Source organism: Rhinolophus sinicus, linkage group LG17 (genome assembly GCF_036562045.2).
Source record: "Rhinolophus sinicus isolate RSC01 linkage group LG17, ASM3656204v1, whole genome shotgun sequence".
NCBI classification, from domain to species: Eukaryota; Metazoa; Chordata; class Mammalia; order Chiroptera; family Rhinolophidae; genus Rhinolophus; species Rhinolophus sinicus.
This window is the reverse complement of record NC_133766.1, coordinates 3,210,615-3,226,496: the sequence shown is the minus strand read 5'-3', so window position 1 is coordinate 3,226,496 and position 15,882 is coordinate 3,210,615. Positions and strand designations below refer to the sequence as shown.

The 15,882-nt window shown below is 48.2% G+C and overlaps 1 protein-coding gene across 3 annotated transcripts in view; it reads left to right on the top strand.

Moving 5' to 3' along the window:
- Nucleotides 1–5,394: 5,394 nt before the first annotated feature.
- GPR161 (G protein-coupled receptor 161) overlaps nucleotides 5,395–15,882 on the top strand; it is a 29,381-nt gene continuing 18,893 nt past the window's right edge. Inside the window, exon 1 of one of the 3 annotated variants that reach the window (XM_019747440.2) lies at nucleotides 5,395–5,524. The gene's annotated coding sequence lies outside the window, so the exon portion shown is untranslated. Of the gene's footprint in view, nucleotides 5,525–5,830; nucleotides 5,973–6,077; nucleotides 6,293–15,882 lie in introns of those variants that run through there. The other 2 variants (XM_019747439.2, XM_074322045.1) reach the window with 2 other exon arrangements.

The window sequence follows — 15,882 nt, the reverse complement described above, 5'->3', positions numbered from 1 at the left end:
ACAGGTTCACCTCACTGCAGAATTTACCACAAGGAACAAGGAGCAGGGATCAGGAGAGCCATTTGACTGGACTCCCTTCGATAAAGGGTCTCAAATGTAAACTTTTCACGTTATCACCAAATATCATTATAAGTAACAGGGACACCCTGACAGGACTGAAAAAAGAAAATATGAATAATTCAACCTTAAAGGTATGTCTCATTATCTGCTCACCCCATTGGTAACATTGATCTCTTAATAAATTTTTGTTGTTAGCACAATCATATGGTAGAACATTGCCATCTGTGATGGAACACTTTAAGTTCAATTAAGTCTATAGTATGACATATGGCCAACATTCAAACAGTAATTGGAACAATTCTTTCAGCAATATTATTTCTCTGTAAAAACTCTATCCTTTATATCAATCAAAAATATTTCAACATTCTAATTTTTCTGGGTAGAGAAATTATTTCATTGTATCGTATAAGATTATTAGAAGTACTTATTTGCTAAAGGTAACTATTGAATGTACCGCATGCTTTATAATCCTGTATTGGCATTTCTGCATTCTTGTCTTTTCTATTCTCCCCTCCCTCCGAATCTCTCCCAATCCCCCTGGCATCTCTGTATCCTGCTCCCTCCCTTTTGCACAGATCCACCTCTCCCAGGCCCACCAGGCTCTCCGCGGAGAATACTGCAACTCCAACCTTGACCACTAGGGGCCCTCTGCTCCCCTGGCCTGAAGGGACAGAAAAATGTCTTTTCTCTTTTCCAACTTTCGTTAATAGAAATACCCTGAAGTCTCATGTATATTTTCAAAAGAATATCCCTAACCAAACCGTGGGAAAATAAAAAGAAACACAGAAATGGTGCTCCAAACAGCAAGCAGTGGTTTCCGAGTTTAAAGGACTAAAACCTCCCAGCTTCAGCGGGGACTGCTTCTCCCTGACAAAGCTCTTAGGAACGCTTCTCAACAGTTCCGCGGGCGCTGACAACGGTGTTTCCTCCAGGCTCCTCAGTCCTAGGGGAGCCAAGGACATTCTGATGCCACTTGTCTGCGGGAATCACAGCCCGGGTTTGTTCCCTTATCTTTTGCCCAGGGCTGTGCAGGTAATTTCATTAAAATCTCTCTATTTGAGCCGTTTGGGAGTGAATTCTGATTCCTGCCAGGATCCTAATTGTCACATATTCCTTTGTGACATGGGCAAATATTTTTCCCAGTTAACCTTTTTTTTTTGGACTTTGCTTATGGTCATTTTTCATGAAAAAATTTAAATTGTGTAGTCAAATGTATCTTTCCTATTATTACTTCAGGGTATGATGTCATAGGAAATGTTTTCCTACTTCCAGGTTATAAAGGAATTAATCTTCATTTTCTTCTAGAATTTATTTGGGTTTCATTTGACAGCTAGATTTATGATATATTTGGGATTTATCTTTTACACAAAGTCTTAAATTACCTCCTGAGCACAAACTTTATTGGTTTGGTATAGGCTATTTGCTGGGAGAGTCATAATAATGGTGAAATAATCATAATCTCTGATATTCCCATTCAGGACAGTACAGTTTAAGACAGATTCTAATGATAATAATAATAATTAAAAATGATGATAATTGCTAACTTTAACTAACTAGAGCTTGCTAAATTCTAGGCGTATTAAAAGCATTATGTCATTTAATCCTCATAACTAGCTAAAAAACAAAATTCAATCGAGTATATTTGGAAATCTAATTGGCTTTATTAAGAGATTTGTAAACCAGGCACCATCCCACCTAACAAGTATAAGGTGGCTCTGAGGGGTTGTACAGAACAGAAGGTTTTTATAGGAAGAAGCGTGGACAAGGAAGCTATTAACAAAAGAAAAGAAAGGATTATTTTGGGGCCACAACATCTTTGGGGGGAAGAGAACGGGAAGGGATTGTACCCTGCAGATTGCCTCTTCTTTCTATGGGGGATGGAGAGCATTTCAGATTGGTTGACAAAGGCTGTTCCTGGGGAATGTGACAGGGGCACCTAATTTGTGTTGGTACATCTGACACCACAGTGACAGTGTTCACAGTGATGAGATTTTCCAAGATGGTGAACAGCTTTTGGTGAGGTTTGAACAAATGAAAGCACCCTTTTCCTTCAGTTTACACAGTAATGGCATCCCCGACAAACTGGTGTATAGCGTAACCAGGCCCGGGAATTTTAGCTTTTTTGTGGGTCCTTCAAAAGGCACGTGTGAGTGGGACTGCCTTTTGTCTCAGACTGTCCCATGCACTGCAAGATGTCTGGTATCCAGGGGCCCCACCCACTGAATGTCAGGAGTGCCCTCTTGTCGTGACAACCAAAATTCTCCCCCAAATTTCCAAAATGTCATGTTGAGAATCACTAAGTTAGATGCTTTCTGTTCCAAATAACAGAGAAACAAACCCGTATAGACGTAATAGAGAGTATTTATTGTCTCCTGTAACTAATCAGTCCCAGGGAAGGCTTCTTCCAGGGGGCATCACACAGTTTAGCCAGCACCTAAATTCTATTTCTCACTCCCCCCACCCCCTTTCTGTACGCCGTTCCCTAAGTGTTGGTTCCACCTGGTATTCTCAGCAAATTGTCCCTGGAGGCTTCATTCTGCCCAGTCTCCATTCCTGAACCGCTCACATGGTTGAAAAGGATGGGAAACGCTGACAATCAGAGCCCACCTCTGGAGCTGGGGGCAGGTCAATGCTATGCAAAACCCACGGCTGATCCCCCAGAGGAAAGCAATGGTTTCCCCCTAAAGGATATTTGAGGATATGCTCCCTGCAGGAGAGGGAATGGATGCTGAACAGCTAACAGCAGCTAACCACAAAGTCTGGGAATGGGGCCTGAAACTCCGCATTTTAACAAATTTCCCTAAAGATTCCATTTATATTGGAAAACAGCTTTTATCAAGACAGTTGAAATCCCAACAAGGGCTCTAAATTCTCACACCTTCCACAATAGTTATTGCCTTTTTTATTTAGACCTTCCTGGAGGGTTTTGTTCTGATATGCATTTCCCTAATGACTGATGATGTCCACCAGATTTTCTGGTGCTTATTGCCCATTTATGTATCTTCTTTGGAGAAATGTCTGTTCAGATCCTTTGCCCGTTTAAAAAGTGGGTTGTTTACCTTTTTGAGTTGTAGGAGTTCTTTCTCTATTCGGGATACAAGTCCTTTATCAGATACATGCTTTGCAAATATTTTATCCCATGCCGTGGCTGTCTTTTCATTTTCTTGATGGTGCCCTTGGGAGCACTAAAGCTGTTAATTTTAATACAAACGGACATATCAAACTTCTCTTTAATCAATTGTGCTTTTGGTGTTGTACCTAAGAAATTCCAAGAGATCCTTATATAGACCAAAGTTTGAGAATCAGAGGCCCTTGAAGATGTACTGCTATTTATTTTCAATTTCTTTAATTTATTCAAAATGTTTTATTGGAGTAGGTCCTGGTCCTATAGTGGCGAATAAAACAGACAGGGTTCCTGCCCTCATGGAGTTTATGTCTACTGGTGGAGACATACTAGAAAACAGGTAAATAGAAAAAAAAAAGGACAAATATCATAAATTGGGATGCACTTTATATAGAAAAAGAATAGGGAACTCGGAGAGAGAGCAGAGCTTAGAGGATCTCTTTCAGATTGGTCAAGAAAGGCTTCTCTGGGGCGGCCGGTTGGCTCAGTTGGTTAGAGTACAATGTTCATAACACAAAGATCGCCATTTCAATTCCCACATGGGCCACTGTGAGCTGCACCCTCCACAACTAGATTTAAAACAACAACTTGACTTGGAGCTGATGGGTCCTGGAAAAACATACTGTTTCCCAATATTCCCCAATTAGAAAAAAATAATAATAAAAAGACTTCTCTGAGGTGACATTCAATCTGAGATGTGAAAGGTAGGAAGGCAGTACTGGGGAATCCTAGGTTATAGAAACAGACAGCATACGTTACAAAAATTAATTCTTGCACAAAATCAATGTTATGTTTTCCATACGACTGTCACCTGTACAATGGTATATAGTGAAATCATCACTTCAATAATAGTTTTTCTATGTTTTCTCTGCGCTTGGATGAATAATGCTCACAGTTCAACATTAGCTCTAGAAGAACAAAAACCCAATCTTAAGAGAGCAATTTAAAAGATGGATCTGTTGGCAGTAATTTGTATCCTAGAATGCACAGTAAGTTCTGAGCTCACGAGCTATGGGAAGAAAACTCCTTGCAATGAATAATATATTTGATAATGGGCAGCAGGAGAAACGAATGTTTTCAGTTGAGTTCAAAATGGAATCGACTAACTATGGGAAGGAGTCTTTGTGTCATGGGTGGATATGAAACCCAGAGCCATAATTCTAGATGTTCATTCTCTCCATGCCAGTCTATGGCATATATTTTCAGACTTTTCTTGAATACCAACCTTCAAAGGGGCTTCGCTCTCAGGTTCTGTAGCCCTTGGTGGTTTACTAAGTTTATGTGCTTTTGAACTCTACAGATAGTTGGGTATAAGGATGCTTATATAATCATATGAATTAGCCGAGGTTCAGAAAGGTTACATAACTCCCAAAGGGTCACGAAGCTTAGCCAGTGTCTGAGTCAATGCAAATTAAAAAAATAACTAGGGATTTCACAATAAAAGTATAAAATACTCTGGAGAACAGACAGCTTCAGGCTCCTTCAGCACCTCGCTTCCTGGTGACCTAGACGCAGAGGAGACTCAGCTTCCAGTATTTGACCAAATAAAGCTCCTGTCCCACCGGAATATTAAGGCCTCCATTTACTCTTTTTCTCCCCATTATCCGGCTTGTCCCTGAAGACAAGCTGGGTGTTTAGCAGGTGCTAGATAGTAAATTTTGTTCTAAACGGTGCCCCCGTGGCCTAATAATAAGGAAGCAGCTCCCACAGTGCCAACTGTAGACAGGGAATAATTAATGCATTATCAAAGCAGATGGATTTCTGAGGAATTTGAATCCTGCTCTGGGTATGTGTTTTCGTCGAGTTTGGTGAACTTGACTCTTACCTGATTCTTTTGCTGCCCTGTTTCTTTCTCTCTGCCTCTTCCCTCTTTAAAGCAGTTTTACTCTTTGCTCCAACTTTTCGTCCCCTTGGTGAAAATGCTGCATAGAAAATGCAAGAGGGTAGAAATGGTACAGAACGTGGGGAGTGAGACAGGGAAGAAAACAAAACAAAAATACAACAACAACAAAAATCCTTATGAAAAGGACCTGCTCTGTCCTCTGAACTGGCAGGGCCAGTCTGAGTGTTGTCATGGTCGCTCCCGGCCCTTTGGTTCAGAGGGAGAGGAGAGTTTCTATTCACCCCGCCACCCCCAAGGGCTGTGGGGTCCTCCAGGGCTGGCTTCGCAGTGGCTTCCCTGTAATACTCCCAGGGCCGAGGCAGTGCCTGGCATCAGGCAGACGCTCACACACATTGCCCGATGGATGAAAGGTGAGCAGGAAAGGTGATGCCAGGAGTTCGGGCAAGATTGGAGGAGGAGATGGGGCAGCGCGGAGCCTCCGGGAAGAATCCGAAAGTGTAAGTGTGATGCAGTGAGAAACGGAGTGGGGACAGCCCAACGGCTGGGAGTGGGACGGAGGGATGGGACGGGGAAGGCCCGAGCAGGAACCACCAGGGTTTACAGGAGCGACGCGGGGCAAGCGGAGAGCGCAAGGGCGAGACAAAGGGCCGCGCGGAGGCTGATCGTGGGAAGAAATGGGAAAGAGGTGGCAGGGGGAGGGCGGACGCGCAGGAAGGGGCGTGAGGGAGCGCGGGGCGCCGGGCGGGGCGCCGGGAGGTGCGGGCTGGAGAGCGAGGGGCGGAGGCGCGGGCGGCGCGAAGTTCCCGGCCTGCGCCCGGCGGGGTCCGCGTGCTGGCGGCGGGAGGAGCGAGCGGGCTCGGGGCTGAAACCCGAAACCTCTGGTCCCCGCGCGGCCGGGAGGAAGGAAGCGGCGGCCGAGGCGGGCGGCGGCCGGTCGGGCCCTCGGTGAGCACGGAGGGGGCGCGGGGCGGCGGGGGGCGCGGGCCCGGGATGGAGCGCGGCCGAGTGCGGGGTGCAGGGGCGGGGCGTGAACTGGGGGCCTCTGCGCCCCCTCCCCCACGCCTCCGCGCCCCCCTCGGAGGCAGAGGGCTGTCCCCTCGGCCGCACCCCGCCTGGCTTTGGGAGCCCAGGCTCTTTGTGGAAGATCTTGGGGGCGCGCCCTCCGTGGCGGCCAGGGGCTTCCGAGAGGCCCTGCTCACGGGCCCGCCTGGTTTCTCCCGAGCCTCCAAAGCCTCTGCCAGGACCCCCAGGGAGGGAGGACGACGGTGCGTACTCGGGACCCTGATAGGGGTCATGCGCCCTCGGCCGAGGGGCTTCACGCCCTGCTCGGGGACAGGTGTGGGGTGCGCAGCTGCCTCGTCCCTCGCCTGGAGCCCGTGAGGACCAGATGAGCAGCATCCTCCCGGTGGGGCTCGGGGCGCTGTCTCCCCGCGCCGGGCGGGGGGGCGCGCCCAGAAGTCGCCCGGTCAGCCTGGCGCCGCGGGGTGGCGCCTCTGCCCCTCTGATCTGCGAGAGGGAGACCCAGTTAGCTTTGGGGGTACTCGGCCCGCCTTCGGCGCCTTCTGGGCCAGAGCTTCACCCCGCGCAACCCTTTGACGAAGGCCTGTGGGATGAGGCTGGCAGTGCGCTTCTGAGAGGTCTGCGCTCCGGGAACCACGCAGCCGGCCAGCGGCATCACCTCAGATCACACCTTTGGGGCTATTTTTGTTCCGTTTTGTACCTTTCATCCGTTTTTGGCGAAGTGCTTTCAACAGCAGGTCATTTGAAGTTGGTAGGTGGTATGGTTTTAGCAAAGGACCTCAGTTCCTGGATGTGTCCAATAGGAATAACGGTGAGTAACCTGGGCGAGCCTCTCCGCGCGCTGGAGGCTGGGGGAGGATGGACCTCACCGAGCCTCCTGCGTCCAGCTGGCCTCATGCCCCGTCATCCTCAGGAGGGCTAGTGCATCTGGAAATAGGTGGCTTTCCCTTATAATCCATCTTACTGCAGCCACTGAGACAGGTGAGGTGGTTCCCAGGCCTGCAGAGCAGAAGGAGGTGGAAGGGACCCCAAATCACACAGACAGGGGTGGGGGGGCGCACTTCGTCCAACTCTCTTTAACTGGGATTCTTGCCACCCAATTTGGTCACTTCCTCCAGTGCCCCTCTTCCTGTCCCAGTCTACACCCATCTTGTTTTATACTTGTACGATGCTTTACAAACACTTTCATATACCCTTTTTCATTTCATTCACATAACATCCTTGTGAAGTGCTGTAGCCCATTTTACAGGTGGAAAAACTGACTCAAGAGAGGTGTCCAGCAAGAAGGGTGCCAACCTTGAACTCAGGTCTTTTGACTTGGCAGTGCTTTTCATGTGGGCTCCATGACATAGGCGGTGCTTTTCACATGGGCTCCATGACACAGGCGGTGCTTTTCACGTGGGCTCCATGACACAGGCAGTGCTTTTCACGTGGGCTCCATGATACGGGGTGCTTTTCACGTGGGCTCCATAACACAGGCAGTGCTTTTCATGTGGGCTCCATGACATAGGCGGTGCTTTTCACATGGGCTCCATGACATAGGTAGTGCTTTTCACATGGGCTCCATGACACAGGCAGTGCTTTTCATGTGGGCTCCATGACATAGGCGGTGCTTTTCACATGGGCTCCATGACATAGGCAGTGCTTTTCACGTGGGCTCCATGACACAGGCAGTGCTTTTCACGTGGGCTCCATGACATGGGGTGCTTTTCACGTGGGCTCCATGACACAGGCAGTGCTTTTCACGTGGGCTCCATGACATGGGGTGCTTTTCACGTGGGCTCCATGACACAGGCAGTGCTTTTCACGTGGGCTGCATGACATGGGGTGCTTTTCACGTGGGCTCCATGACACAGGCGGTGCTTTTCACGTGGGCTCCATGACATGGGGTGCTTTTCACATGGGCTCCATGACACTGGGTGCTTTTCACGTGGGCTCCATGACACAGGCGGATCCTTGAACTCAGGACTTCTCCCTGCCCTGCCGCGTGCCCCACCACCCCAGCAGGGAGATTAGAGACCCCTCATAAAAAGGCCTGCTTTGCATTTTAGAGACTCACTCAGTCTAAGGCCTGGGGTACTCCAGTCTCCTTTGTTGCAGCCTTGTGCAGTGGGAGTCACAGACGAAGGAGGGCTGGGCTGTGTGGTCAGTCGGCCTGAGTTCTTTCTTTGGGTTCCGTGGAAGGCACAATGACCCTAACTGTCAGCCAAAGGAGGTTCAGCTCTGTGGTGTATACTCTGCTGCTGGCTGGGCCCAGTCAGGCCGCCTGCTGGCAGGAGGGCAGGAGGGCTGGGTGGGGGCAGTGGGGGCTGCGTGGAGAGCACCCCTTCCGGGAAAGAGACAGGGGCAGGTATAACAAGGCTCCAGCACACTGTTGCCTTGCTCTGAATTTGGGGGGAAGTTGTACATTTTTAGGAGAGAAAGCTCCACGTCTTCAAAGTTGGCAACTAATTGAAAACATTTTGCAAAATGTGCAGGGCGACCAGATCCTGTGTGCAGGCTGGTTGTGGCCTGCAGACTGCCAGCTTGCAACCTCTGTTCTGAGACACAATAAAGCATGCCTGGAGAGAAAGGTGGTGTCTTCTCGCTGTTTTCCTTTGAGAACCAAAACAATCAACAAAGCTGGAGATAGCGTTAGTGCTGCCTAGAGTTTGGAGGGAGGGTTGACTTTATGAGTCAGTTGCCCCACAAAGTGTTTTTTACAGTTTTTCCATGGAATTGTTTGTGATTTCATCAATTTGTGAGGCTCTTTCTAAATTCTAGACTTTAATCCTTTTTTTGTTAACAAGTCAAATAGCTTGCCTTTTATGTCTTCCCCAGCTTTGCTATCATACCTTTGATTGTGCAGAAGTATTTAATTTTTATGTGGTTAAATCTGTGTTGATTGTCTTGGTGGCTTTAAGGTTTCTGTTACGTAGGAAATCCTCTTCGATCTTAAATTAAATTTTCTCTTTCCTCCCCATTTTTTCCTTGTTTTTTTTTTTCAGTTTTCATTTAAGCCTATTTTAAATTACCGTTTCTTTTACTTTTTCCCAGTTTCCCTCCTCTCTGGCACCAGGGAGGTCAGGGTTTGAATTGGTCAGTGAGCTTCTTTAGCCAATGTAGCATCTAGAATATCTTTCACTTTTCTAGTGACTTTTTTCCATCAAGTCTTAAGGACGAGCTCTTCTCCAGGTGGGAGAAGAGGCAGAAAGGACATCTGGACAGTGGAAACGTGATCAGGTACAAAGTCCTGGAATTGGAGAACAGCATGAGTGTTTGGAGAACTGAGTGAGCCGGGAAGCCGGAGTGGAGGGTACTGCAAATGAATACATTCTGCAGGTGCCAGAGAATGACAGGCACAGTCAGGCTTGTGGAGGGGACCGTCAGTCTAGCGGCAGATTGGAGTGGGGGTGAGATCAAAGGTAAGGCCATGGGGTAGAAATGTCTGGTAGTCATCGGGGGAAGTTGGTGAGGCTCTTGGCTGGGGCAGCGGCGGGGAGGATGACATTTTGAGTGAGAATTTAGTGACGCGCTCCCTGCCTGTGACCGGAATGGAGCCGACCAACACTGACTGCTTTATATACGTGAGCTTATTGAGAAAGTCCGTATGGAAGTGCAGACTCAGGCATGTTCGCTAATCAACCCCAGGTCACACAGAAAGTCTCAGGCAGGGCCTTACCCCATCAGGACCACCTGGCAAGAGTGGTCTAGGGTGTCCAGTTTCTGTCCTGAGTGATTGGATGTTGCTGGTGTTTTCTTTCTCGGATGGAGAAAACATAAAGAACAGCATATTGCGGTGGTAGCACAGAGATGAAGCGTGTCATTTTGCACATGTTACATCCGAGATGCCTGGGTGTGACATACGGAAGAAAACATCTAGTAGGTGGGTGGGCATGAGTCTGGAGCTGCAAAGAGTGGACTAGGCTATCGATGGAGATTCTGGAGTCATCACCGTGAAGTGGGTTCAGAGGGAGCTTAAAGAGAGAGATGAGGTATCCAATAAGTCTCTTTCTTTTGCAGGTGGTAGAAAATCCAGTCCAAATTGGCTAAAGCAAAAAGGCAAGTTATTGGCTCAGGTCATTACAAATCTCAGGAGTGTATTTGGCTTCAGGTATGGGTTCAGGAGGCAGACGACCCTATCAGGTCTCGTTTTCTTGACGTCGTCCGTCTCAGGCTGTCCCCTCATGATGGCTAGTGGGAGCTACACGTTCAGATCCAATGGGAGTGGGAGCTGTCTCTCTCCCAGCTGCCCCACAACAGTGCTGGCATGTTTCCTAAACTGATCTGGTCAGAGGGGCCTGGAAGATGATTGGCACGGCACACGTTGTGTGTCACGTCCGTGGAGGCACAGGAACTGAGGCTCACTGTGAAACGGGTGACTCTCCCGAGGACCCTCAGGGGCAGCTACCAGAGCATGGGGAAGCGATGCATAGGAAACAGATGGTTAGTTTCCTTTGCAGGTGAGGAAGGAAGAAGTGCAGATGGCAATCTTGGGACACAGCGCAGGATGATTACAGGTGGAGGGACTGGTCAGGAACAAAGGAGGGAGAGGCAAGCCAGAGCAGAATCAGGGAAGCCAAAGGAAAAGGGGTCTCAGGAAGCAATGGAAGTAGTCAAAGGTGTCCGATGCTGTAGAGACCTCAAGGAGAGGTCTGGTGGATTCGGCTAGGAGGTCACTGGTGACCTTGTCCAAAGCAAAGATAGTCATGTATTGGTAACTTGACTGGAACTGCCTCATATTTCTACCCGTCATCTGCATTGCCCCCCAGCCCCAGGGACAGCCGGGTAAGAGCAGAGATGTCACGATGGCAACCAGGAAATGTGGGCTTTGCCGGCAATTAGGTGGACGACGATGGGTAACTCATCTTACCTCTTTGGGCTTCAGTTTCGTCTGTAAAATAACACAACTACAATGAGGGACTTCCTAGACCTCATTTAGGTCTCAGATGCTGGAGATGAATGGAATCTAATCACACATTTTCCCAAAAAATATGTGCCTTCTCTTCAATAGCAGATCAAAGTAGATATTAATGAATAGGAGGGATGTGAAATATGTAAATATTTCCTTTTTCTCCCACATGCAAAGAGCTATTGGGGAAAGTGCAAAGGGGAAACTGAGGAAGACTTTCTAAGCCACCTGGAGGGGAAAGTACCCTCATCTAAAATAGATACTTGTGCTGAGACATGTCTGTCTGAAAGGAGAACTAAAATATAAAGAGAAAACTGTAGATAGTAATTGGTGGTAAGGGTCATGTGGGGGTGGAAGGTTCCAGAAAGGGTTCTTCAGAATTTTGCCCTTAAAGTGGACCTTGAACTAGATTTTGGAGATGCTGTGTGGCAGTTGGATGGGCAAGTCGGGAGCTCTGGGAGCGGCAGTGGCCTGTCTGCCGAGCAGGGGCTCCTCACCACACCATCGGTTTGGCTGCCTGGTGACTCACCACAGACACTTCTGGCAGCAGCAGCAGGTAGACTGGGGCAGACTTGGGCAGTTCTGACCTGGTCTGACCCTGCCTTCAGGATTTGCTAGGATCCCAGATCCAGGCAAGATGGCCACGGGCCAGTGTCTGGAGGCTTTCAGGAGCCTGCTCTGGAAAAGCTGGCGTTTCTGCTCTTCTCCCACCCCGAGGGACAGCGGGGCCCAGGTGGGGGTGTCCAGGGCCTGGCAAAGGAACGATGCCTGCTTTTGTGCTGCTGGAAAGTTATTTCTGTAGGAAGGTCTTGCCCTACCTTCAATTGCCAAAGCTTCCCCCTCGCGCTGGGGTCAGACGACCGCTGCTTTTTCTCCTTTTCCCAAAAGTGCTTTCTCTTGGGGCTTAAGACTCTCCCCTGTGTGAGTTGTCTTCATGATGATTTCAGCTGGTTGGTGGTGGATTTGTCTGGGAGGCTCAAACGGACCCTCCCTCATCCATGTTGACCAGGAAACACGAGGGCTATGATGGCTGCTTTCAGTATCGCTGGGGGAGGCCTGGGAGAGAGGCCAGTTGCCCTTTGAAAAAATTCAGCTGACGGTCCATGGCTCAGAGTCCAACTTGGCTTAGTACTGAGAGTTCCTCTCGGTCTCCAACACGCACAAGAAAAACTGTAGCAGGAGTTTGCTGAACAAAAAGTGGAGTTTTGCTTTACCCAGGTCACTGCGGGACTGTCCCTTGTGAGGAACAATCCGTGCCTGGGTTGCCTCGTCTGTTACAGGAGGAGGTCACTCCAGATGCTTCTCTGTGGTTCTTCTCTGTCGTGGGTGAGATGCTGTGAAGGTAGCTACTTGCTTCATTTCATGATTCTCCAAACCCTGTGGGGGAGAGAAGTTAAAAAGAAGGTACCCTGGGTTTTGGGTTTTGTTTTGTTTTTTCATTATGATAAAACACAACGTCAAAGTTACCATCGTAGCCATTTTTTCCCCGTCTTAGCCATTTTTAAGTGCACAGTTCAGTGGTGTTAAGTGTATTCATGTTTCGTGATCATTACCTCGTGATCCATCTCCATCTGGCTTCATCTTGCAAAACTGAACCTCTGTACCCCTCAAACAACAACTCCCATTTTCTCCTCCCCCAGCCCATGGTAACCACCATCTACTTTCTGTTCCTATCATTTTGACTAAGGACCTCATATAAGTGGAATCATACAGTATTTGTCTTTTGGGGACTGGCTTGTTTCACTGAGCAACACGTTCTGAAGCTTCATCCATGTTACAGTGTCAGTCAGAATTTCTCTGCTTTTTAAGGCTGAATTATGTCGACACAGTACATTTGCTTATCCATACGTGGGTCAGTAGACACGGGTTGCTTCCACCTTTTAGCTCTTGTGAATAATGCTGCCATGAATGTGGGCATACAACTTTTTCTTCAAGACCTTGTTTGCAATTATTTTGGGTATATAACCAGAAATAGAATTGCTGAAGCATATGGTAATTCTGTTTAATTTTTTCAGACTGTTTTCTACAGCGGCTGTACAACTTTACATTCCCACCAATAGTGCACAGGGGTCCAGTCTCTCCACGTCCTCGCCAACACATGTCATTTTCTGGGTTTTTTGTTTTGTTTGATAATCGCCATCCTAATCGGTGTGAGGTGATGTCTCATTGTAGTTTTCTTTTGCTGTTCCTAATAATTAGTGATGTTGAGCATCTTTTCATGTGCTTATTGGCCATGGGTTGTTTTGTTGTTGAGTTTTAGGAGTTCTCAGTATGTTCTGAATATTGATCCCTAATTGCATTGTGATTTGCAAATATTTCCTCCCATTCTGTGGATTGCCTTTCTACTCTGTCAAGAGTGTCTTTTGATGCACTGAATTTTTTAATTTTCACAAAGTCCCATTTGTCTATTTTTTCCTTCTTTTGCCCGTAGCTTTGGTGTCATATCCAAGAATTCATTGCCAAGTCCAGTGTTGTGACTTGGTATATTTTGGGGCTTGTCCTCAAGTCTCAATGTCTCTTTCCCCCATTTATTTGTGTGGTTTTTTTTCTTTCTTTCAATAAATTTATTAGACCAACAGATCAATGAAATATTTAACTTATTAAATAGTCATTCATTCTACAGGCAGGGAGCGTATTCCCCGAAGAGGACAGGCAGAAGCAATACCAGCTAGAAATGGGAGCACACAGCTCAGCTGGCTGGAGCAGAAGGTCCGTGAGGGGTTGGTGGGTGAGAAGGTACAATGTGGAGGGGCCACACCATATGAACTCTGCTGTGCTCTGGTGAATGGATGGAGTGAAGATGGGGGGAATTCTGCAGCCAGAGGACCAAGCGGTAGAGCTACTACCTAAACCAGGCACTGAAGCATCCTGAGCCTCAGTTTCCCCATTTTATTCAACCAGCACGCGGTACCAAGCACTAGACAAATATTAACTCATTGATTCCTCCCACCAACACTAGGGGCAGGTACTCCTGAGCAGGAGTATTATCATCCCCATTTACAGATGGGGAAGCTGAGACCCAGAGAGGCTAAGTGACATGTCGAGGTCACAGAGCCAGTAGGTAGTGGAGCCGGGATTTGAACCCAGGCTGTCTAGTTCCAGAGTTCGTGCTCTTAAGCACATGTTATGCTGTCTCTCCAAAGTGGGAAGAGGGTGATTTCTACCTCTAAAAGTTACTTTCAAGGTAAATGAGATGATGTATATAGAGGTACGTTGTGTGTTGCACAGTGTTTTGCAACTACTGGTAATTATTAGTTAATAATAATGAAGCAAAAAAAAATTAATAATAATAATGAAGCAACATCCTGGAAATGGGTAAGATTCTCAGGGGGGTGGGGAAAGGAATGGATCAAGGGGTGAACCTTGGGAAGTGTCTGTGCCCAGCGGCAAGGGTTTGCCATGGAAAGACATTTGACAGACTCACGGCTGAGGCACTTGTAATAGTCAGTGGCAGAATCTGGAGCAGCGCCCTGGCTTTCAGACCTCGGCCCCTACACAAGGATGAAGGGCAGCGCGGAAGGCGACCAAAGCCAGGTCTCTCCCCCTGCAAACCGAGAATTCAGACGGGGCCACAGGTCACTGGGGTCCTGGCTGCCGCTTCCTTTCCTGCCCTGTGCATTTTCCCAAGCAGACCAGAGCTCAGCCCGGCTCTGAGAGGTTCTGAAGCAGGACGTTACGAGGGGTGTGGTGCCCACATGGGGACAAGGGTAAGAGCACTGTGCATTGTCACACAGCCGGGGTTGTCTGGCCGGCCACATCCATCGGGGGGCTGCAGAGGCCAAGTCACTGCACCCACCATCTTTGGATCAACTTTCATGGGGCTGACGGAGAACAATGAAGGGAGGGCAGCGAGGGGGGCCCAGGGATCCTGTGATCTCTTTCTGGCTCTCAACCAGTTGTGTGGCCTGGCTTGTAGGCGGGTGAGGTTGTGGGTTTGCTCTTTATCTCAGTTGCTTTAGTACAGGACAAGGTGGTAATTAGAACCGTCTTCCCAACTGTACCAGCCCCCTCCCCCTGCCCCCTGCCATGCCAGCTGCTGACTGATGTGTGTAAAGTGCTTTGAGCTGCTGAGATGAAGAGCCCCTGAGAGTATGGCCAAAACAGCATCACAGTGACCTCACCTGGGCTGTTTGAAGTGGTGTTTAGGACTGTTTCCTCGCCTGGACGGTTGTTTATTCGAACAGCTCTGTACCCACCTGTTGGCCTTTGAGCTGGGCTTCAAACCCACAGGTCCGGTGGCCTCAGAGTCTGTCCATGAACCACACAGTCTCTTTGACAAATGCAGGGCGACAGCACTGTGAGCAGGAAGAAAGAAGTCCACTGTGAGTCGATGAAAATCAAAGAGTTAGTGGTCAAAATATGAGGTGAGACCACAAAATATCCACATTTACACAAACAAGAGAAAGAGAATCCACTCTTTATTTTGTAGTAATGCTGTCCTTGCGAATCAAGGCATTTCTAGAATGATTTCTTGGGGATTACCATGCAAACCAGTTTATATAGTGTTACCTTTTTTTTTTTTTTTAACCTAAAATGGTACCAATTTCTCACTTGAGTGATAAGATTTGGCTTTGAATGATTTGAGGCTGTGGTCAGTTGTCTGATCCAGCCAACAATTCACCATCTCTGGGAATGGTCCAGAAGACCGAGGCTATTCAAGAGAGGAGTGGTCACAGTACATGACACCAGGACAGTAACCACAAGTAAATGTCCAGGCTTCCCTGTCACTTGCCTGGGAGGGGGAGCGCTCTTTCTCAGGAAGAATTTCCGATCTGTTTATGAAAGCCGCAGTCGCTTTACAGTCCGTGGTTCCTCGGAGCTTCAGCATGAGGGGATTTATCTGGTCTGGGCAGGACGTCGTGCGCTTAGGACTGAAACACCCTTATGTCTGGCAGCAGACCTGGCCAGGAGAGTGGAAATGTGAGTCACACTTGAATTTGCTTC